Source organism: Canis aureus, chromosome 19 (assembly GCF_053574225.1).
Source record: "Canis aureus isolate CA01 chromosome 19, VMU_Caureus_v.1.0, whole genome shotgun sequence".
Classification (NCBI taxonomy): Eukaryota; Metazoa; Chordata; class Mammalia; order Carnivora; family Canidae; genus Canis; species Canis aureus.
In genome coordinates this window covers 31,808,405-31,833,302 of record NC_135629.1, presented here as the reverse complement: position 1 = coordinate 31,833,302, position 24,898 = coordinate 31,808,405, and the positions used below count along the sequence as shown (strand labels likewise).

The window sequence follows — 24,898 nt, the reverse complement described above, 5'->3', positions numbered from 1 at the left end:
CTCATGAATGTTGTATTCCCTACCCCACTAATAAACCTTCATGTCACTTACCATACTCTGAAATTATCTTACCCACTTAATTCTTTGCTTGTATATTATCTCTTTTCCCTAAGGATATAAGCTCCATGAAGGTAAAGATCTTGTCTCTCTCTTTCACTTCTGTAACCCCATTACCTATAACAGTGTGAGATATATACCAGTTAATTGACTAAATTGATGAATGTATATGTATATGGGCTATCACTCATGTACTATAGAAATATATTATCACTATAGCTTTTATATTCTTCTCAGGTCAGTTTAGCACTTAAGTTAAAAGAGGATAAAAAAGCAAAAGCTGTTCAATTTGTGTGTGACTTATACAATTAATCTATTAACTGGGCTAGTCTTTTGGGATTCAGAGTTTGGTCCTATTATGTGCCAATTGTAATATCCTACTATGCGCTATTCATAAACCAGTGTCCTTAGCCTAATGAGCTCTAATGACACATGAAGATTAACAGTACAATACTATAGCTGTTATGGATGGCAGCACGTCAGTTCCTTAAAAAATTTAAAATAGGATTACCAAAAAAATAGGATTACCATATGATCCAGAAATTCCACTTCTGGTTATATACCCAAAAGAATTAGGAGGGTCTTGAAAAGATGTGCACAAATACCTTAATAGCAGCATAATTCACAACAGTCAAAAGGTAGAAGGAACCCTAGTGTTCCCTGACAGACAAATGGATAAACCAAACATAGTATATACACACAATGGACTATTATCTAAACTTGTAAGGAGAGGAAATTCTGACACATGCTACATGAACCTTGGGAATCTTATATTTTATTTATTTGACACAGAGAGAGCACACACGTAGGGGAAGGGGTAGAGAAAGAGGGAGAAGCAGTCTCCCCACTGAGGAGGAACCCTAAAGTGGGGCTCCATCCCAGGACCTGACCTGAGCTGAAAGCAGACACTTAACTGATTGAGCCACCCAGGTGCTCCAAACCTTGAGGATCTTATACTAGGCAAAATAAGCCAGTCACAAAAAGACTGTATGGTTCCACTTGTATAAGGTACCTAGCATAATCCAATTCATTTAAGACAGAAATTAGAAGGACAGTTGCCAGATAGTAGGGAAGGAGGAAAGGAGAGCTGTTGTTCAATGAGCATAGAATTTCAGTCTTACAAGAAGGAAAGAGTTCTGGAGACTGGCTGCACAATAGTGAAAATATATTTAACACTACCAAAATATATACTTAAAAATCATTAGGAGCCCCTGAGTGGCTCTGTTGGTTAAGTGTCCAACTTGGTTTAGGCTCGGGTCATGATCTCATGGGTCCTGGCATCCAGCCCTATGTCTGTTCACACTGAGCGGGAAGCCTGCTTAAGGTTCTCTCTTTCTCTCTCTCTCTGCTCCTCATCCCCAATTAAAAAAAAAATCATTAAGATGTCAAATTTCAGATTATGTGTATTTTACCACAATAAAAAAATCAGAGTTAAAAACAAGGTAGTATGAGCCAAGCACATTTTATGTAAATCACTTAATCTTTAATAATTATATAAGATAAACACTGTGAATATCCCTATTTTTAAAATTCCATCACAGAAAAGTAAAATTAGCTTGATCAAGGTTACAGGGCAGGACTGGGGCCAGAATTTAACTCCAAAAATCATTCCCTTAAGTAGCACATGTACACACTAAAAAGCAATAGTGTTCTGCTCTCTAAGGTGAACACATTCATACATATCAAAGTTGCTTCTATGTTAAGCAAGAAGATAAGAAATCCTGCCCTTGGACTAAACTTATTTAAAAAGTAAAACTTCTTCAAAATAAATAAGGAAAGAAAAAAATAAATAATGAAAGTTAACTGTAACAGCTGAGAGCACATAATCTAAAAATATTTAGGTCAAGGGACAGAAGAGAAAGGCCAGAAAGAGATCACAGTGTAGAATGCATCATCTAACAAAGGTGGCAGTGCAAACCCCTGGAAGAAAAAAAACGAGCAACAGACAATGGTAGAAGCGATTAACAAATTACTTACAGGAAATAAGTTAAATCTCTTCCTCCTGTCACGTATTAAAATAAATCACATTCACTAATGAACTAAGAGCAGAAAACGGAGCCAGAAGATAATTAGAAGAAAATAGGGCTACATATCTGGATGAGAATAGACTTTTAAGGATGAAGACATTAAAATAAAATGACAAAGAAAAACATGACTACAGAAAATTAAAACCTTTAGTTCCCCAAAACCATTATAAACAAGATGGAGTGAAAAAACAATATGGGGAAAATGTATTTGACAAATGTAGTGGAGACTAATAGCTAATATCTTTAGATAAAGAGCTATTATAAATCGATAAGATGCAAACACTTCATTAGGAAACTCAACTGAAACCATGAATAGCTCACATCTAGAAAATATACATGGATAAGTACAATATGAAAAACATTCAACTTCACTACATTCAATCAACTGCAATTTTAAACAATGAAAGAGCATTTTTATCAAGAAAAAGGCATTTTTTTCTATGACAGTATTCAAAGGCTATAAGGAAGAGGGCACACATATACACTAAGGGCAAATCAGTATATATATGTCAAACTATACATTCTCTTCTAGAAATTGATGCCAAGATTATCACCAGAGATCTAAAGATTAGTTGTAAGAAATTTATTTTTTTTAAAAGAGAAAGAATAGCTAATTAAGTTCTGATTGTCAATGGCTAATATTTGAAAGCCATTAAGACATCAGTTGTTTTTTTTTTTTTTAAGATTTTATTTATTCATGAGAAACAGAGAGAGGCAGAGACATAGGCAGAGGGAAAAGCAGGCTCCCCCTGGGGAGCCCGATACAGCACTCCTTCCCAGGACCCCGGGATCATAACCTGAGCCAAAGGCAGATGCTCAACCACTGAGCTACCCAGGCATCCCAAGACATCAGGTTTTCAAAGGGTACTCAATAATATGGAAAAAAAAATGTTGAAATAGTGAAGTGAAAAAAAATAAAACAAAAAACACAAAATGTGTAAATATGTATGTATATATATGTTTTTTAACATACAAAAGACCCATATATTTGCATTTAGCTATAAGCAAAGAAAAGCATTAGAAGGAAATTCACATTCATGTTAATAATGGTTATACCTAAGAAATAGAATGTTGGTTTTATTTTTCTGTATTTTTCAAATATTCTCTAATACATTAGAACTATGATTAGAAAACATTCAATTATATTGTAAATATTCACTTTTTAGATGTATTAATCTGGTTAACATTTACTGTTGACCACTGTATTGTGCTAAGGGACTATCACAGAAAAAATAAAAGTAGCAATAGATAACAAAAATAGCTCCTGATAAATGGACTACTCTGGGAAAAGAGGCCTATGTCAGTGTGAGGTTTGTAATGTAAGTGAAGTAAAATCTGAAACACAATGGCAGGGGAACTGATATTGTAGGTGAAAGCCAGGAAAGCTTCTCAGAGAAGGTGGCATATATGCTTTATATGAAAAAGACTAGAGGCCCATCTGGTGGAACAGTGGGAGAAGGTTCTCTCAACAGTTGGCTTCACCACTTAAGACTGGAGGAGCCCCAGCCTCCAATAAAAATCATAAAGTCCATCTTCAGTGCCTCCCTCTTCTTGCTTCTCCACCATTTACACAGCTCCCTTCTTTCTCATCCTCATTCACTATATACCTAAGAGACAGATAATCCTAGAGCTTTTTGGAACCCCCTGTGGACTGCCATTACTCCAGAAGAGAGTCCTCTTAATTAGGGTCCAAGGATTCACTCTTCCTCAGTATTTATAATTTTACACTTAGTCTACCTATGTTCTAGGGGTGAAATAAAAGGTATCCCCAATCTTAAAGTAACTTCAAGTACCAGGCAAGCAGGTTAGGGAAGTTTAGCTGAGAAAATAGATCAGAGCAACCAAAATCATACCATGTGGCAAATGACTGTTCATCTATTTGAAAATCTTTTGCTGTTACAGGCAATTTTGATATGTTGGCTATTTTTCAGAAATAAGAAATAGTGAAGGGATACAACTACACTTAGCATCTATTTTTTAAACACTGACTAACTGCTAGTAATCACTCTCCGGGAAATAAGTTGCAATTGAAAAGTGTTGTGAAAATATTGCACAAAATGCACCATGGGTTAAAAAAAAAATGAAGATTTAAATACAAGAAATAATCTCTGTTAAATATGTCTTCTAGAGAGATCCACCATGTCCCAATCCTTAAATTAGAAAGTCAGCAGAAAGATGAACTGAATCCCAGATGTTAATTGCACAGGCTTACTGGATTAGAACTACAGATAATTAATTGCTCAATTTTAATATGCATTGGACTAAATGGATGATAAGATTTTCAGCTGGTTTTGAGGTCCAGAAGGGAAAGATTATTTCCTTACAGGCTTGGGAGCCCTAGGAGCCAAAGACATTTAAAATGTCTGTATTTAGTGAGTAAGAAGTTAGGTAAACAGAAGAGGTTAGGGAATGGGGTAAACTTACACAGAGTACAGAAATTCAACTTCAAATTGCATTTTTCTATTTGAAATTTAGAATATAATTCTGTATGGGAAAGGAGGTTTTATTTTTTTTAATTGCAGCTTCAATGATTATCATTCCTGTCCCATAATGTCAACATTAAATCCAGACTGATCCAAAGTCCATTACTTCCTATTTGAAAAAAAAAAAAAAAAGACACTGTTTATCGCCTAGATAATTAAATTTTTTATGTCCCTAAGAATTCAGGAGCATGCTATGGTTAATTGGGAAAATTCTGAATTATGTCTCAGTTGTGCCCCTCCTTTTATTTTTTTTTATCAGACTTGTAACAAAGCAAATGATGAAGAAACAACAATTTGCCAATGCTGAGTGTCCAGAAAAAAATATGTGGAGAGAATTCACACAAGCAGATACCATTAAAAAGCTGGCTGCAAAGGTAGATGATGAAGGTTGAGAAGGTGCAAGACAGTTCAGACAACTGCTGTGCAGAAAAAAGCCCCCTATCCAGCATAACATATGGGCTGCTTAAACAGAAGGAAAACTAGCACCCTGATAACCCTGGCGTACTAGGATGGTTGCCTGCTGCACAACTTGGATATCAACTCTCCTTGTACATCAGGATCATCTGTGGAGCTCGTTAAAAAAGATGGAATTCTGGGCTCCATTCCCCTAAAATCTGATTTAAGAGGTAAAAGTGAGACGCAGGATATTCCATTATATCTTTGAACAAATGTCACAGCGAAAGCCCAGCTAGGTTTGATAATTTATTTTGAGTTTTTAATTTAATTAAAAAATGAAATATAGGTAGCATTCTGATGATCATTCATTTTATCTGAATGATTGGATATGCTCAAGGATGAATGACATTAATAGAGGTATGATAATATCAAGGATTGCCTATAGGGTGTTTTTTCAAGGCACTTTAGAATCATTGGTCTCCCTCAGAGGTGAAGAGACTTTTCCAAGGTCATACTGAATTAACATACAAAAAGAAGTAAAAATTGAATTCTCATATTAGAAAGTGTTTATAATTGTCCAATAAGCTATAAGTTAGTAAACATGAATATTGCCATATTTCCTAAATTTTAAGATGCCTATTCATTCATTTTTAACATAAATAAATAGAGATGCATCTCATGATTAAGTGCTTAGAAATGGTGGCATTTCTTTTATCTAAAATATAAAAACAATGGTGTTCTTACAACCAACAGTATCACAGAATCAAGGACATATGGGGTGTGTGTGTAACACACACATGTATGTGTAACACGTAACATTTCTCTGAAACAAGGCTTTCTATTAATTAGTTCTGTGTGTGTGTGGCTTACTGTCAGTTCTCAGTTAAGGAAATCAAGACTCCTCTAGGATTTTGATGGAATCTTGTCTCACATTTAGATCTTTCATCCATTTTGAGTTTATCTTTGTGTATGGTGAAAGAGAGTGGTCTAGTTTCATTCTTCTGCATGTGGATGTCCAATTTTCCCAGCACCATTTATTGAAGAGACTGTCTTTCTTCCAATGGATAGTCTTTCCTCCTTTATCGAATATTAGTTGCCCATAAAGTTCAGGGTCCACTTCTGGATTCTCTATTCTGTTCCACTGATCTATGTGTCTGTTTTTGTGCCAGTACCACACTGTCTTGATGACCACAGCTTTGTAGTACAACCTGAAATCTGGCATTGTGATGCCCCCAGATAGGGTTTTCTTTTTTAAAATTCCCCTGGCTATTCGGGGTCTTTTCTGATTCCACACAAATCTTAAAATAATTTGTTCTAACTCTCTGAAGAAAGTCCATGGTATTTTGATAGGGATTGCATTAAACGTGTATATTGCCCTGGGTAACATTGACATTTTCACAATATTAATTCTGCCAATCCATGAGCATGGAATATTTTTCCATCTCTTTGTGTCTTCCTCAATTTCTTTCAGAAGTGTTCTATAGTTTTGAGGGTATAGATCCTTTACATCTTTGGTGAGGTTTATTCCTAGGTATCTTACGCTTTTGGGTGCAATTATAAATGGGATTGACTCCTTAATTTCTCTTTCTTCAGTCTCATTGTTAGTGTATAGAAATGCCACTGACTTCTGGGCATTGATTTTGTATCCTGCCACGCTACCGAATTGCTGTATGAGTTCTAGCAATCTTGGGGTGGAGACTTTTGGGTTTTCTATGTAGAGTATCATGTCATCGGCGAAGAGGGAGAGTTTGACTTCTTCTTTGCCAATTTGAATGCCTTTAATGTCTTTTTGTTGTCTGATTGCTGAGGCTAGGACTTCCAGTACTATGTTGAACAGCAGTGGTGAGAGTGGACATCCCTGTCTTGTTCCTGATCTTAGGGGAAAGGCTCCCAGTGCTTCCCCACTGAGAATGATATTTGCTGTGGGCTTTTCATAGATGGCTTTTAAGATGTCGAGGAATGTTCCCTCTATCCCTACACTCTGAAGAGTTTTGATCAGGAATGGATGCTGTATTTTGTCAAATGCTTTCTCTGCATCCAATGAGAGGATCATATGGTTCTTGGTTTTTCTCTTGCTGATATGATGAATCACAGGCAACACCCTTTTTGAACTCGGCCATAGTAACTTCTTGCAAGATACATCCACGAAGGCAAAAGAAACAAAAGCAAAAATGAACTATTGGGACTTCATCAAGATAAGAAGCTTTTGCACAGCAAAGGATACAGTCAACAAAACTCAAAGACAACCTACAGAATGGGAGAAGATATTTGCAAATGACATATCAGATAAAGGGCTAGTTTCCAAGATCTATAAAGAACTTCTTAAACTCAACACCAAAGAAACAAACAATCCAATCATGAAATGGGCAAAAGACATGAACAGAAATCTCACAGAGGAAGACATAGACATGGCCAACATGCACATGAGAAAATGCTCTGCATCACTTGCCATCAGGGAAATACAAATCAAAACCACAATGAGATACCACCTCACACCAGTGAGAATGGGGAAAATTAACAAGGCAGGAAACCACAAATGTTGGAGAGGATGTGGAGAAAAGGGAACCCTCATACACTGTTGGTGGGAATGTGAACTGGTGCAGCCACTCTGGAAAACTGTGTGGAGGTTCCTCAGTTAAAAATATACCTGCCCTACGACCCAGCAATTACACTGTTGGGGATTTACCCCAAAGATACAAATGCAGTGAAACGCCGGGACACCTGCACCCCGATGTTTCTAGCAGCAATGGCCACGATAGCCAAACTGTGGAAGGAGCCTCGGTGTCCAACGAAAGATGAATGGATAAAGAAGATGTGGTTTATGTATACAATGGAATATTACTCAGCTATTAGAAATGACAAATACCCACCATTTGCTTCAACGTGGATGGAACTGGAGGGTATTATGCTGAGTGAAGTAAGTCAGTCGGAGAAGGACAAACATTATATGTTCTCATTCATTTGGGGAATATAAATAATAGTGAAAGGGAATATAAGGGAAGGGGGAAGAAATGTGTGGGAAATATCAGAAAGGGAGACAGAACGTAAAGACTGCTAACTCTGGGAAACGAACTAGGGGTGGTGGAAGGGGAGGAGGGTGGGGGGTGGGAGTGAATGGGTGACGGGCACTGGGGGTTATTCTGTATGTTAGTAAATTGAACACCAATAAAAAATAAATTAAAAAAAAAAAAAAGGAAATCAAGACTCACCTAGGGTAGAAACTGGAAATAAACTCCTGGATCATACACATCTGCTACCACACGCAACCGCTCACTGAGTACTGATGACATTATTTCCACATTTTCAGACCTTTCCCACCTTTCTAACATTACTGCTTCAACTGTTCCCACTACTGCAACCTAATCTAAGATGCCACAGAGTGGCCACATTGACCCTGGTTAAACACATATTTGATCTTGTTACTTTCTTTTCAAAATCCCACTGTTCCCCAGCATTTGAGTCAAGTACCAAACCCTCCAAATGGTATCTAGGATCCTCTGAAATCTGTTCTTGTCCTTCCCTTCCAGTCTCTTAGTTGTCTGCTGCCTCCTCCTGATGCTGATCAGCCCAGTCACTATTTTTAGAACTTACAGCCTTTCTGCCACATTTCTATCAGTTGAAACTTAACGAGATCTAGCTCAACAGTCACAAATGGCTAACAGACTCATGAAAAAAACAAAAAAAGCTCAACATCACTCGGCATCAGGGAAATATAAATAAAAAACCAGAATGAGATACCACTTCACACAGGTCAGAAAGGCTACAATTAACAAGTCAGGAAACAACAGATGTCAGCAAAGATCCAGAGAAAGGGGGACCTTCTTACACTGCTGCTGGGAATGCAAACTGATGCAACCACTTTGGAAAATAAAATGTTGTTTCGTGAAAAGTTAAAAATAGAACTACCCTATGACCCAGCAATTATACTTCTAGGTGTTTATTCAAAGGTACAAATATAGTGATTCGAGGGGCACTGCATCCCAATGTTTATAGCAGTGATGCCCATAGAAGCCGAACTATGGAAAGAGCCCAGATGTCCATCAACAGATGAGTGGATAAAGAAGTGTGGCGTATATATACAATGGAATATTACTCAGCCACCAAAAAGAATGAAATCTTGCCATTTGCAGTGACATGGATGGAACTAGAGGGAATTAAACTAAGTGAAATAAGTCAGAGAAAGGCAAATACCATTTAAGAAATGAAACAGCTGAACATAAGAGAGGGAAGAAAAAATAAAATAAGATAAAAACAGAGAGGGAGGCAAAGCATAAGAGACTCTTCACTACAGGAAACAAATTGAGGGTTTCTGGAGGGGAGTTAGGTGGGCGGAAGGGATAACTGGGTGATGGGCATAAAGAGGGCACTTGATGTAATAAGCACTGGGGGTTACATGCAACTGATAAATCACTAAATTCTACCCCTGAAACTAATAATACACTGTATGCTAACTAAATTGAATTTAAATAAAAGCTTAAAAAGTCACATCATCCAAACGTTTCTAGTCCTCCCATCAAAATTAATTTCTCCCATTTTAGCATTCTAGTAGTGGGTAGGACCACTAGCATGTAACAGTCCAAAGCCCTGCCACATGTGTGCCTATCTGTCTATCCAAACAGATGATAAGCTTCCTGATAACAGAAACTGGGTCTTAATCATTTTAGTTTCCTCCCCAGGGTCAGCACAATACACTGCATGTTGTATGTATTTAGTAAGCACAAAATCTTTAACCAAGTCAGAACTGATCCTGAAGTCAGGTGGCCACAGGTTAAGGATACTATAAATAAAGCTTGAACTAAAATTCTTAGTTCCATGCTGGGCACCTGCAGATCTTTATTAGGTTCCACCAGGGATGGTATAATTTTAGATAATAGTATGCTGATGATGCACAATCTTCCTCCTCGTTCTTGGCTAAACCCAGGGATGCAATTTCCTATTTGATTAAGAGTATGACAGCAGTGAGAACTGGATTATAAAAATTTACTGTAGGGTTGAGAATGTAAGTCCAACTGTGGATCAAATGGGAGACATTCTAAATGGCATTTTTTAAAGGAAGTGTTTGAACAGCCTATTTCCAAATAGCTGGTATCAGCTTTAGCATTATGCCAAGTTTTGGTAACTATCTAATTTCAGGGCAAGTGCTCATTCCCTTGTCTGCAGGATCTAGAAAGAAGGTGGCAATTACTATCTGTTGTTCAGATGTCTGAGACTATCAATTCTTGTAATTATATCTCAACTAGGTGATTTTTACCATTTGTTTACATAGAGATATATAAGCTTTATAATATATCAGGCTTCACATAGCAGCTCCCAAATTCTGCCTTTAAATTTAAATGATGGGGGCAGCCCGGGAGGCTCAGCGGTTTAGCGCTGGCTTCAGTCCAGGACATGATCCTGGAGACCTGGGATCGAGTCCCATGTCGGGCTCCTTGGGTGGAGCCTGCGTCTCCCTCTGCCTGTGTCTCTGTCTGCCTCTGTGTGTGTGTGTCTCTCATGAATAAATAAATAAAATATTAAAAAAATAAATTTAAATTTTGAGTAATGATACATTTTAAACAAAGTTGCCTTCTCTTTGACATAGCAATATTCAAAGGCTTTCTACCAAAAATCCTAGAAGATCCCTTGGGGTTTCCTCTCTAGCTCACCTCAAGAAATCCTCAAAGGATATTAAAGAATCCTGAAATGTTTTGTGGCTTGCATTAATTTTTTTAACCATTGGTCATGTCTTCATTGCAATGACTCTCTTAAAAGTGTGAGCTCAGCGGGGATCCCTGGGTGCCTCAGCAGTTTAGCACCTGCCTTTGGCCCAGGGCATGATCCTGGAGTCTCGGGATCAAGTCCCACATCAGGCTCCCTGCACGGAGCCTGCTTCTCCCTCTGCCTGTGTCTCTCATGAATGAATGAATAAAATCTTTAAAAAAAAAAAAAAAAAAAAGCCTAGGCAAATCAAAATAGTAGGTAATAATTTCTCTATGTATCTGAAAGTAGTAAGAAATCACATACACACACACACACAAGAAGAGTGAGCAATTCAAACTATCCCTATAATGGTTCACTAGCCTCAGCAACCACATTTGTAAGAAGGCAAGGGCCTTATGTTCAACATTAGGAGAAGTAATTATATGTTCTGTACTATGCTACTGAGTAAAATATGCAAATGTGAAGTACACATACTCACTATTATATATATACATGCAAATATAGTTTTGTAATTACAAAATAGCAGTATGAGTCCTTGATCTCTACCTGGCACATTTCTAAGTACCTAAAATGCATTTTTGTTATATGCCCACAACATCTCTAAGGATAAATTTCATCTCCACTTTACAGTCTAGGAAATTGAGACCAAGGTCACATAGGAAAGAAAACAAGAACAGTCTAACTTGATAGCCTGCCATGTCATCCTCCATGTTAATCCATCCCCACTCTGCCAAGGGATTCATTAAATAGTGTGCATAAGAGAGTTCATTTCATGACTTCATTTTACCCGGGTAATTCCCATCCTGAGAAAAGAACACATTACCCCTGCACCTCGTCTCTCCTGTCTGAGGCCACAGCACTATTTCTGAGTCCCAGCCCCAAAATAAAATACAACATGTGGCCCTGTGAGTTACATCTCCTCCCAAGTCTCTGCTTTTGAAAGTCTACAGTTCCAATTCTAGGAAGGGTGTCACGAAAAAATGTCCCCTTAAGTTAGGCTTTTCCCCCAAAGCCCAAGCCTTTCCTTCCACTTCTTAAAAGTCTATTTCTTAAAAGTCTAGTCAATTTTGGTATCTACAGTCAAAGCAGACATAATCATTTTTTAAAGACTTGGTTATATTTTACTATTTACTCAAGCCAAGAACATTTATCATGCCTGCTAAGTGTAAGCTGCTCTCCTGGGTATTATGAGAAACACAAGACAGAATGCCTAAAAGACCTTAGGTTCTGAGAGAAGGAATGACAGACATGCACAAAAATAAATAAATAAATAAATAAATAAATAAATAAATAAATAAATAAAGCAAGCAAGCAAAAATAAATAATTTAAAAGCCTGCAGCTAAAAAATAAATTTAAAAAAATAAAAAAAATAAATAAAAAGCACAGTTTAACGACCAGAGATAATAAAAGAGATGCTACATAGCAGCACATAACTGTCAACTGAATTGTGTTGCTAACTACTCTACAAGGTAGCATTCATTCCAAGCAGGAATCATTTGCTCCTCTCAGGGTGGGTACCTGGATTAGAGGTGTTATACATAAAGCACTCAACCTGTAAAAGCAACTCAGTAAATGATGATGATGATTTATAAGCATCATAAAGATATTATCTTAGTATTATAATATATTATATTAGTGTGATGTTGACCATTTACATATAAATTTTGCTCACAACCACCTTGTAAGATATGAGTCGATGATACAGGCCATCTGACTCAAAATAGGAGTTTGAGGAAATGTCGAGCAAGTTTGTGTTGAATCCCTGCTCTCAAGGAACATCTGAGTTCATGAAATAGGCAGAGACCACAAAGATTGAGCAATAATTGTTTCATCAGGAATGCAGAATGGATTCAAGAAAAACACAAATGTCTCCAGACTTAACCAGACAGTTGAGATAAAAATCGAGGATTTAGGTTAAAAGATACTGCTAACAAGATCATAGGACAGGTTTAAATATCTAAGAGGCTGTTTTACAGTCAAAAGTGGCCTTGTCTGAAAAGATTCAATTTAGGACACAAAGGAAGGTGGGGACCCATATTTAACAGCCTGAGACAAGAGATGATAGGGTGGGACCTTTCCCAGAAATAGGGCTTCAGAGAAGTTACTGATTTGGAAGCTATTAAAAATCCACAGTGAAATCTTACAAAAAGAGAGAGACGACTTCTTATAATTTACACCAACAGAAAGCACTTAGGAAGGAAGAATAAATGTTAGTTAAACTTTAAAGATTAAATTACAAATTTACTCAACGGATTTAAACTTTCACTGCACAAGTAGCAATTTTAAGTCATAAGGGATCTGAAATGTTTCCAGAGTTTTAAAATCGACTATTTTACTATAGTGAAAAAAGATCTTCACTTTGTATATAGCAAATCCTCTGCCTTGTAATGGGCTGGTATAATTGCAGTTTCATTGAAATAATTTTACTGCTACCTTGCTAGTTTTCTGTTAATTATCATTTCAGAATAAGAAAAACTATTACTTTTAAAACCTACATTAAAGAGGGCTTAAGCAAGCATAGAAAAGAAAGGCAGCATGGGAAAATATAAAAAGACACTATTAATATTAACAGTTATAGTTGGACACTTGTTCATTTAATAAATCTTTGCAATATTAGCAAGATGGATGAGGAGTAGTACAAATGAGAAGAACATGAGATAAGCGATCATTTGTTATCATTACTGAGATATAAAGTATGATTCAGTGTTTCATAATGGATGTTAAATTTGATTTAACATATGGTTGGCTCATTTGCTGAAAACTATCCTTAAAGATATAAACTCATTCTAAAGTCAAAGCCATTGTCTTAATAGCAGGCTTGGAATTATCTCTCCATAAAAGACTGAATAAACTCAGTAAACACAGGCTTGGGGAGAGGATGTGCAAAACCCATTTTCTGAAAAAACAAAAAAAACAAAACAAAACAAATGTGCCATATATCCAGACTCATTGAACATATTATAGAAAGTATTATTGCCTATGTTGAAAAAGTAAAGAATTAATGTATTTTTAATATCCATACAGATACAGTCTGTTGAAATATTCAAATGATCAGTAGAGAAACTGTTCTGATTCTGTTCAAGGAGAAATCCTTCTTTGTCAACTTCATCTCTGTAATCATGTAAATTCCCACCTTAAACTCAGTGGATTAAGCCAATCATTGCAAGTACTGTTAAAACAATTTATACTTTATCCTTGCACTTTGGGAGGGATCTGACCTGAAATGAGATACACTTAGAAATTTTTGTGACATGAGTATACTCCTATCACCACACAAATTTGTCTGAGTTCTCAGTTCTATCAAGAGAAATACATAAAAACATTTGAACAATTTATCTATCTCCTGGAGACACAAGACTAGTTTGAAGACTAGAGGTCTTTAGCAGTCCCTGTGTTAATCCTGTGGGTGAAGGCTTACTTCACAAGCAGTCAGTATCTGTTCCAAAATCAAGTTTATTAATAAAATGTCTACCTTAAAAACAAAGCTTGAATCTTCTGTTTTTAACTGATGATTGTTCATTTCCACATCTTTGGGTGCCTATTCCTATAATCCAACCTACACTCATCTGAAATAAGACACTGCTGGGCACCTCCATTATCGTGCCTTTGAAAATGATCTAGGTGTGAGGAGCAATACTCCACCTTGCTGCATGCATTAAATCAGTGTCTGTTGTTATGTTGCCTCTTGTCTGATCAAAGTGTCATTTAATTCACATTTAGCTCTCAGATGGACACCTACAAAAGAGAACTTCAGCCAAATAAGCCTGATGTACCCATCCTTAGTTTATACTCTCTACTGAGTATTACTCTTACTTGGCGTGGATTTATTTATCGACAACAGGAACCCCACATTTAACACCAAGTAGCCTTGTGCCACTGAATCAGTCACCACTACTTCCCTGGGCTTCATTTCCCTCATTTGTAAAATGAAGGCCTCAACTGACATCAGTGATTCATGAAAAAAGTATCCACTGCCACACTGGCTACATAATCAGCCCGAGTCCTTTGTCAATAGATTAGACCTAAGAATCTAGGGGCCAACCCAACAGATTTGACCTGAGAATTCAGGGGGCCCTGAAAATTCTGCATTTTAGTAAGTGCCCCAATGATTTGCATGGGTATGTCCTATGGAAATAATGGGATAGATATACCAGAAGAATCTACAATATTATGTATTGAATCCATTCAACCATTAGGTGAAAAAAGAAAAAAACATTCTGAGTCAGATCAATAATTCATTGTATATAGATATCTAGTAGCCCATCCAAAACACTGACCTCAAAAGGCCATGGAACCAGATTGGCCTGATAGAGATGAGGAGCCCAGTAGTCAGGGTTTAGAGTTCCCACTCAGCTCTCTGCCCAGCTCTGACTCTGGCCATGTCTGTTAACCTTTTGAAACTCAGGGCTCCTTCTCTATAAACTCAGTATAATAAATCCTACCTTAGAAGGAGATTGTCCAAGTTAAATAAAAAATACTCACATAAAGTACCTGTGACCCTGAGATCATGACCTGAGCCGAAATCTCAGAGTGTGGAATTAGGGTTAGATGCTGAACAGAGTGAGCCACCCAGGTACCCCTCCATTCTCCTACTTCTTGTCCTATCTGTGACCCAAAGGCTGACTTGCATGGACTACACTGACAGGCTTCTTGTCTTCTTGCTTTCCAGGCAATCTGGTCAGTGAGGATTCCAGCAGGAGATTGATGGAGAGAAAAAAGGGAGGTTAAGTCCCCATTCAGAGATCCACAGTTCTTCCCAAGGCAGGTTACTCTCCCCAATTTCCTCACATACTATGGTGCAGGATCATTCCTTCCTTTCATCTCTTTGGGCTTGGGTCTTGCCAGTCTCAGTGTTGCTCCTTCCAGCCTCTTGCATCACCCTGTGATTCCTCCATACACCCATCCACACTTTTCTAAGTAGAAACAGCCCCTTTCTAAAGAATCCTTTTGATGCTCATCCTCATTTGACTGTGCCGACTATTCTGGTTGAGAGTCAAATACAGGCAATGTGTTAGGAGCTTAGGAATAAGGTAATAAACAAAAAAAGGTCATCATCTCTTGCCCTCATGGAGAGATAAAGAGGACCACTATGATAACAAAAATGACAAAAAAGAAAGTACCATTTATTGGACACATGCCACAGGCCAACCTACAGAAACTGCACTTCTGAAGCTGGTATATTATTACCTCTGTTTTGCAAATGAAAAAACAAACAAACAGACAAACAAGCAAACAAAATAGAAAGCTCAGAAATATAGAGCCCCAGAAATATTAAGCAACAGAACTTAGATTCAAGCCAGGGCCAACCCAATCCAGAGCACACTCTCTTATATACTGGGTAGTGCCAAATCTACCTTAGCAATATTCCTGTCAGATAGACCTTTCATGTGAGTATAAGAAATTCCCTCTCCCCATTCCAAATCTGGCCACGCACAGAAAGCCCTATGTGGAAATTAGGGAGAACTGAAATCTATCCTCTTATCACTTCCACACACCCATTTGCTTCTGAGTTCCCTCCTGTGTGACCTAACACATGATTCCAGAAAGATACACTCTTCCGTAACTAGGAGCCTTTGTTCAAACCACCAGATCTGTCAGTTTCTTGCACAACTCAAGAAAGATGCAGATCAGCAATGGGGAGGACCTTAGGGAATATCCTGGGACTTCGCAGACCTGCACAGTAAGACCAGGTACTGACTTCTCCTTATGCCATCACCCGCTTGCCTGTTCCGCCCCTTTTATATTTATCAGTGGCCACATTCTCTGACTGGTGGCCAGAGTACTCAGCTCATCTGATGTTTTGAAAACAGACACCCCAATCCAGGCTGGGCTGACAGGCACACAGCTGTACCAACTTTATTAATTAGTACCTAGACCTTTTGAGAATTGATTTCCACTTTGATCCTGGCCTGCACATTTCTATCTCAGATATCTAAACAGCAAATCATGTTGTCTTATAATTAAGTGATAATCTTCATGACAGAGAAGATGACAGGACTATAAATGGCTTATGCCAGTGATTAAAATAACCTCCTCCCCCTTGCCACTTAGCCCTGGAAATGTTCTCCAACTTCACAAAGCCATTCGTAGTTAATAAACTCTCTGTGACATGAGCCTCATTCCTATTCAACAAGATCACATATCCACTGTTACTCTTCAGAAACGATACTCACTTTACTCTTTATGCTTAAATAAGCACATCTTACTGTCTTAGGAGACAACACAAATGCAGCAAAACAATTGACTTTAATATTCAGATTGGTAAATTCTGAAGATAATGCACATACAACATATGTTCTAAGTAACTACAGGGGCAATGTTGATATAACACTGAGCATTTAATACACAGAATAAATATCTATAAGAAGGTAAGTTAGACTTCGGAGAGTACACTGAATATTTGTTGAGCATTTATTCTATTCTGAATACCGTGGTAAGTGCTCAGGATATTACAGTAAAAGGACACAATCTCTATACCTTTAAAGCACAGTAGAGCCAAGTGCACAGAGAGTGAAAAAGAATTATTCTACCAAGCAACTGGTTGCCACAGTAGTTGAGGACTGGTTGGAAGGAGTGATGGATGGATGAACAATGTCTGCCATGAGGGTTGAACATGGGAATGGCACAGTCCATTCAAGGAACACTGCACAAATGAACAAACTGATGCATGAATGTCATCTTTCTGACTGGATTGGGTGCTCTTGTGGAGTAAGCTCCATGGTTCTTCTACCTCCATGTCCCTCAAAACCCCTAATACAATTCTTTGTACTTAATAAATATTCATTTTCTGGACAGATGCCTGGATGGGTTGCTTTAGTTAGTTTCTGACAAAGCAATTATGTTGCCATTTTAGATGCTTCATTGATGTTATATCTTTCCTTCTCAGTTATTGTATCCTCTTTATCCTTCCCTTCTTCTGCTTTCTAAATACACCACAAATTACCGCATCTAAATCCTACAAAGAGGATCTCCTCTAAAGGACTTCAACAAACCTTTTTCTATGTATATATGTATGATCCTTTGCTACCCACACATCAAAGGTGTTTTAAAGCCAACTTGAAAACTTTCCCAGACTACATATCCTTGGTCACATTCTCACTGTCTTAATAAAACTGCAACAAATTATTTTTCTTCCAAGTAATTCATTATGTATATAAAGTACTGGGAGATGCCCTAATTCCTCCATAAGTAGTAAATTCATTTTTATGCTGGTATGGACACATACTATTTTCCCAGCTATTCTAAATCCACGCTATCTTTCTTGTTTTTATTTCTTGATGGTTAGGACACTTTGATTATAAAATCTAATTGTTTTTCCCTATGTCTCATTAATCCTTGGTGCCTTTTTTTGCTCATCTCAAACTTTTCAAGGTTTAGTTTGCTATAAAATTTAAATTGAGGACATAATCCTCTCACATTAATATATAAACCATTCCCAAATTTGAAGTCTTAGATATATGTAATGTATTATTATGTCTTTTACCAAATGTACTGAACTTTTAATTTTTATATGGTTCATCTTCTTAATGATGCTTAGATTTCTATTCAAAGACATATCTCTTTTTACCCAATCCACACTTTTTTGTATGTCTCTGTTTTTCTGTGTATTTCCAGGATTCTCTGTCTCTCCATACTTTGTTTTCTCTCACACACATATACATTTCAATATCCAAATTCATAGTCCGCATGTGCTTGTGATTTGCCATTCCTCTCCTACCTTTGTTAGAAGCTCTTCTTCCTCATGCAAGGGGATTCTAAGGGAAAAAGTGAAAAAGAAACTTGCAGGAGAATAATCATTCGTGGTTCAAGAGAAAAAGTACCCAAGTCTGACACTGTCCCTAACTAGCTACATGATATCTGCCATGTAATATCTGGCTTTGATTTTCTCATCTGCAAAACTAGAGGGTAAACAAGACTATGTCTAGAGTGCTTTCTAATTCTGAAATTATAATTATGAGTCAACATTTATTGCACTCTGATCTGTGCGAGGCATCAAGCTAAGTGCTGGATGGGATCACCACTGTAATGGTCATAATTCTATAAAGTAGACACTGTGTTAGCCCCACTCTATCACAGAGCAAACTGAGGCTCAGAAAAGCAAAGTAACTTCACATCTGATAAGAGATGTCTGAAGCTGGAATGCAGGAAGCATGACTCTCAAGTTATACATTTGGCCTCTCACTCTCATATCAACTGATCTCCTATATTTTAATAGGATTAAAAATGAGAAAAAAAATGAGAACATTTAGGGGTACTTTGGTGGCTCAGTCAGTTAGGTGTCTGACTCTTGGTTTCAGCTCAGGTCACAATCTCAGGATCTTGGGATCCAGCCCTGTGTCACCTTCTGTACTCCAGCAGAGTCTGCTAGAGATTATCTCCCTTTGCCTCTGCCCCTCCCCTCCCCCAGCTCATGATCTCTTAAATAAATAAATAAATAAATAAATAAATAAATAAATATTAAAAAAACAAAAACAAATTCAGGAGTTGGCTGCTATAAACAATGAAACTATATACAGAAATTAATAGTGTATACCTGAAACCAATTATTACACTGTATAACTAAATGAATTTTAAATAAAAACTGAAAAAAATTAATAGCACTCATATCATTGAAAAACTTCCCTCTCCTAAAATGACTTGAAAGGATGTCAAAAAGCTAAAGCAATTTTTTCAAAATATAGTCATTGCATCAATGTATACACTTCATATAAACACTTTTTAACTAATATTGATGTTCCCAAGAATGCCTATAATCTCATGCTTACATGTAATACAAGTTTTTTTTTTTTTTTTTTTTAAGATCTCATTTATTTATTCATGAGAAACACAGACAGAGAGGCAGAGAGGTAGACAGAGGGAGAAGCAGGCTCCCCGTAGGGAACCTGATGCAGGACTGGATCACCAGACCGGGATCACACCCCGAGCCAAAGGCAGATGCTCAACCACTGAGCCACCCAGGTGCCCTATAATACAATTATTATTTGATCATGTTCCATTGTCACCTTGTCAAGAGAACTGTCTACACTTTGTGTCCTTTATGAAAGAAGCTTTCTCCCCAGATAGGGGCACTGCAGCCTTGTCTCCACCATCCCCTCTAGCTGGCACCCACAGTTGTGTCTCCTCTGGTGCATTGAGAAGGCTTCTTTCTTCGGCCTATTTGTCTCCCCCCTGAGTCTAAACCCATGAGCATCACCCTACCACTATCATACTAGTCATCCCTCCCCAGCCCTGCGACAATAGCCTTCAAGCTAGGAACCTCTGCCTCAGTTCATCCTCCATATGGCAGCCTTATTCTCTTCTCAGAGCAAATCAAACAGGCCATACCCTACTTAAAATTCATTAATGACACTCCACTGCACTAGAAATAAAGTCCAAACACCCTTTCACTGTTTCCATCTTATCAGCTCAGATCTCCATATTCATCACATACCAACTAGTCTTTTTGATGTTCATCAAACAGAATGAGCTTTTTTTCCTAACTCAGAACATTTGCATATGCTGGCCCCTTGACATGGAATATCCCCCTTTCTGCCTATCCTTTATAGCCAGTCCTTCTCATTTGTCAGTGCTGAGGTATCATCCCTCTTCCAGACAGCTTCTCAATGTCCTCCTTACATAAGTTGGCTCCAGCCCCATCATTCCCTGTCTTACAACTGAGAACTATTTTACTTGTGGGTGTATCCAAGAGAAATATCTTCCTTGATTTTAATACAAACCTTGAGAGCAGGTTGACCTTGCTCAAAGATATAGCTCAGCACTTAACTCAGAGCCCAGTATGGGTTGGAAGGTCAATAATCATTTGTTAAATGAATAAATGTATGACCTTAGATCTGTTTACTTTAACAGGAAAAAAAGATAAACCTTTTGAAATGGGGAGAAAATTAAGAGGTTGGCAAAACTTAATAGCTTTAGCAAACATTATTATGGACCTCTGACAGATGTTAAAAGAATGGAGACAGATCTTTAACATATTTGATATATCATCTCTACTTGGAAGGTAGGTTTAAAATTGTTTCTTTTCCATTATTTATGAAATGAGCAAAAATGATCTGTGTGTCTAATACGGGCTAAGAAATTAATAAGTATTGGTGCAACTTGCTGGATGGATAAAGATCTGAGCATTTTCCTCTCGTCTTGCCTTCCTTTCTACTGGCTTATTTTTACACTGATTTTTTTTATGGATCTGCATTCAATAGCGAAGGTAAGTGAAATGAAGCTCTGGAGAATGATCAGCAGTAACAAAGTAGACAGAAAAAAATGTTAAATCAGAATTGCCTTTGCTAGACCCACCATCTAACACATTTTATTATATACGAGTGATATTTAGAAGAACATCACACTTAAATTTGTTCCTGAGTTAGATTACTGGAGATAAATGAGATTGTAAAATTGTAACTAAAGGAGTTAATATTCGAACACCTATACAATAGAGGAATTTAAAATATTGAAGTGACTTTATATATACTGAAATATGAACGACTACTAGGAAACAGGGGATTTCATGGGGACTGATAATACAGGATTTAATAGAAAACCTGGTAGTCTTTATTGTTGGGATGGAACATGTTTTATGTCTCTGAAAACATCTGAAGTTTTAAATGCCAGACTGGAGAGTAAATACACATGAGGGCCGGTGCTGATTTGTGGTGGGGGAGGTGGAAGGATACACCCCAAACTCATGAATGTTAAAATCAACTGTGCTCAGTCCACTTTAAAGATCTCCATGCTTCTATCCTACCCAACTCCACAAACATCTACCCTTCCCTTGTCATTAAAATACTGGGAGAGAAACAATAAGAGGTAAATTTCATTATAATACTTAGGCTGGATCCCTGTCAGGATGCCATCCATGTAGAGGGATGAACCAGAGCATAAGTCAGGGCAAGCGTAGATATGTGTGTGTGAACCTCTTTCTACGTTACAACTTGAGAACAACAGAACAAATGGCTCATGTCCTAAGTCTTTGGTCTATGGGCTAGTGTGATGAAAAATAAAGAAGGAAATGTGGATTATCTGAAGTTGGAAGGCTGTCTTGGTGGCCTGGAGGTAGGGAGCAGGGGACAGAGTCCCTGATATGGCCTACTGTGTAGCAGCAATGACAGCATCAACACCTGGTTCACATATTAGGCTGAGTCCAGCCAGCATTAACCACCACTATAGTTACTGATGTCATGTTTGTTTTTTAATCTTAAGAAGTATTTCAAATGACCTAAATCTAAAAATAGGGTAATTCATGCTCATGACTATTTTAAATAGCAGCAAGAAGGAAAAAAGGGAAAATACACACACAAACACACACACATTTCAATTTCTGTGATTTTCCCCTCCCATGAAAGATAGAAAGTACTGTAGCCTGTCATTCAATCTAAAATCAGATTTTGTGCCAGCTGGAATCCTATATCTATTTATTACTGTGCACAGTTTTTACATTAGCTATGTGTTAAAGACTGATTTTGCCACCATCGAGATACAATATAATTGAAGGTCTTTTCGTGTGGTGCCAGAAAGATTCATTCAAATGGGACCATTTTGGAAGAAATGCTAGTAGAAGACAGGTATAGAGGTGCTTCCTGGTGACTGATCCAGCTGCATTTTTGGAGCAACGAAGTTTAAACATAAGAACCTGCCTTGTGGATTTGGGCCAAGATGGAGATTGTAAAAAATCCATGACATTCACTACATCTGCAAAACAGGTTCACAAATAATTTCACATTTTAAGGTCTGTAACATACTTAGTCCTTAGTTTCAATGATACTTGGAAAGGACCATCTAATAGAAGCAGTGTCTTATTCTCGATTTCAGAGAACTGTTCACATTTGTTCCCTATGAGAGTTCTAAATGTACTAATTCTTGGCTTAGTCTATGAAACAGCTTTTAAAATTGACTCACAAGCCTTTGAAAAAGTAGAGAATCAGAGTTTTGGGGCATGAGGCCATACATCTTTATTAAGCTTTATAGCTTGTAGAATGAGCACAATGGACAACCAATGGCTGAATTCAGGTACACACACATTCATGCATAGATATGTAAGTGACCAAGCCTGACTAGGTTCATGGGTCTTAGGAGGTTTCATTTCTGCAGGGGCAGTTGCCTGATCAACCTCTCTTGCTGATCAATTGAGACGACCAACAAAAGGAGAGAGACACTCTCCTCCAACCATAGGATATTTATCAAGTAGGCACTCAATCAGCATGAGTAACATGGAGCAAACTGGAAGGGGAAGGAAGGGGAGGGGAGGAGAAACAGGGAGGAAAGAGGGAGGCACAAGGAGACAACAAGGGATAGAAGGAAAAAGGGAGCTAGAGAAGCATAGAAGGATGTGAAACAGAGAAAGAAGGAAGCCGTCAGAAAGACAAAAAAAGACAGGGAAAATGGTGCCATCGGAGTCAAAAGGTAAAATATTTTCAGAAGAGATGGGCAGAGTCCAGAGATGGCACCCACTGATGAAGTCTTTTCCCTGTCAGGAACATGTACAAACAAATGACATCCGTATCTGGGGCTCTGATGTCAACAGGTCACATTCTCAGAATGCCTCGAGAGGCCAGGCAAATAGCAGAAACAGATTATTGGTGAGAAGATGCTTGAGAATTAAGCATGGCATCTATTTTTAAAGGGGAAAACTGCACAGATCCAACAGCTAAGCCCGGATTCTGTCCCTATAGCCTGGAGCTAGCAAATCGATTCAGATATTTGTGAGACCCCGATAATAGTTTTTATCACAATCTTTTATTCGAGTAGCTGCAACCACCAGCCTCTCCAAGATTCTTCCCTCATCATATGGAGAAGAGCACAGAAATTTCAACATTTGGTAAGAGGTGGAGAGGTTTTACATGAAGAAAGCCAGCTCCAATTTCTTTGTCCTAAGAAAGGAAAATCCACCATAACCCACCTGCCAGAGCTTCTCATCTTGGGCACTGGCAGTGGGCTGAGGCCTCCAGAGCAGGGACATAAACAGCCCCAGGGGTTGTGGCAGAGACCACCACCTTGGTCAATGCAACTTGTTTGAGGTAAGATGCCAATCTTCTCACCTGCTGATGTTGGACACTTTAGTTTTTGAATAGAAGGACTTCGGGGTGCAAACAGGGTTTGTTTCCTATAATTTCTTATTATTGATAGAGTGGCTCAAAATCCAAATCCATCCAAATTAGCCATTACTCCCATCCTCATAATGTTCTCATTGTATCCTATCCTTTTTTTTCTATAATGCTTCCCATCATTCATAATTATATATCCATTTATCTTGCTTGCGTCCACTTCCTCTACAAAACTGTCAACTCACGAGGTAAAGGACAGAGTCTAGGTTGTTCTCCACTGAATTTCATGCATCTGACACATATTCAATGTGGGATACATATTTTCCTTGTTGGTCTTTTGCCTGGCAAGCAGCAGGACCTCAGCACACATTATCTCTTGCTGCTAACGGTTTTGTTACATCAGCACACCTCCATCAGGGCAAGGTAGGAAGAAGAGAGGGAGAAAGGGAGAATGACAACTAGAAAGTTTAATGTCAAGGGTATTTCCAGAGTTATGTCTTATATTTCCTAAATGCTAGAGGAATACTAGCATTTATACTAGCAGAGCCAAAGACTCCATATTCTTCAACATGCCATAACCACGCCCCCCGCAAAAAAAAAAAAATTAAAAAGGTATTATGCAAGCATAAATTTAACTTCAGATTCCAAAATCATTTCACTGCTACTGGAGGCCCATGTAACCCTTTCACTCACAGGTCATATAACTTGGTGCTGAGCTCCTTCTCCTTTCTATCCCAAATCTGCCCAGAGTGCTATTTCATTAGGGCTGAGCCACTATCCAATTTCTACCCTTATAGAAGGTTTGGTTTCAGAGGAACCTCACACATCCCAAATGACAATCAAGTGCAGGGATTATGTTTCTGATAACTCACACATGACCTTGAATATCACAGTTACCCACACTGCAACATGTAATTGTGCAGACCAATACACCTTAAGGTAGGGTATAGTTTCTACTGTGCACAAACATGCCCTATGGGCTACTAATAGTCTTGATACTAAGAAAAGGGCAAAATTCTATAGGATATGGCAAATGAAACACAATGACTTGAAAAGATGTATAATATCACCTTTAATTTAACATTTCATCTATTCTAATTAGAAAAAATATTCATCAGAAATTATTTTTTTAAGTAGAGTATCCTTTTGGCAGTAGCATGAATACCTCTGGGGAGCTGCATTATGCAAACAATTTTCTTT

The 24,898-nt window shown here is 37.9% G+C and overlaps 1 protein-coding gene and 1 long non-coding RNA gene across 21 annotated transcripts in view; one reads left to right on the top strand and one right to left on the bottom strand.

Moving 5' to 3' along the window:
• The window catches only part of FHIT (fragile histidine triad diadenosine triphosphatase), a 1,383,460-nt gene that overhangs the window by 364,646 nt on the left and 993,916 nt on the right, over positions 1-24,898 (bottom strand). The gene's annotated exons all lie outside the window — the stretch shown is intronic.
• LOC144289819 (uncharacterized) overlaps positions 16,253-24,898 on the top strand; it is a 28,766-nt gene continuing 20,120 nt past the window's right edge. For both annotated transcript variants that reach the window (XR_013357798.1, XR_013357797.1), the window contains exons 1-2: positions 16,253-16,354; positions 20,511-20,661. This is a non-coding gene — a long non-coding RNA (uncharacterized LOC144289819). The remainder of the gene's footprint in view (positions 16,355-20,510; positions 20,662-24,898) is intronic.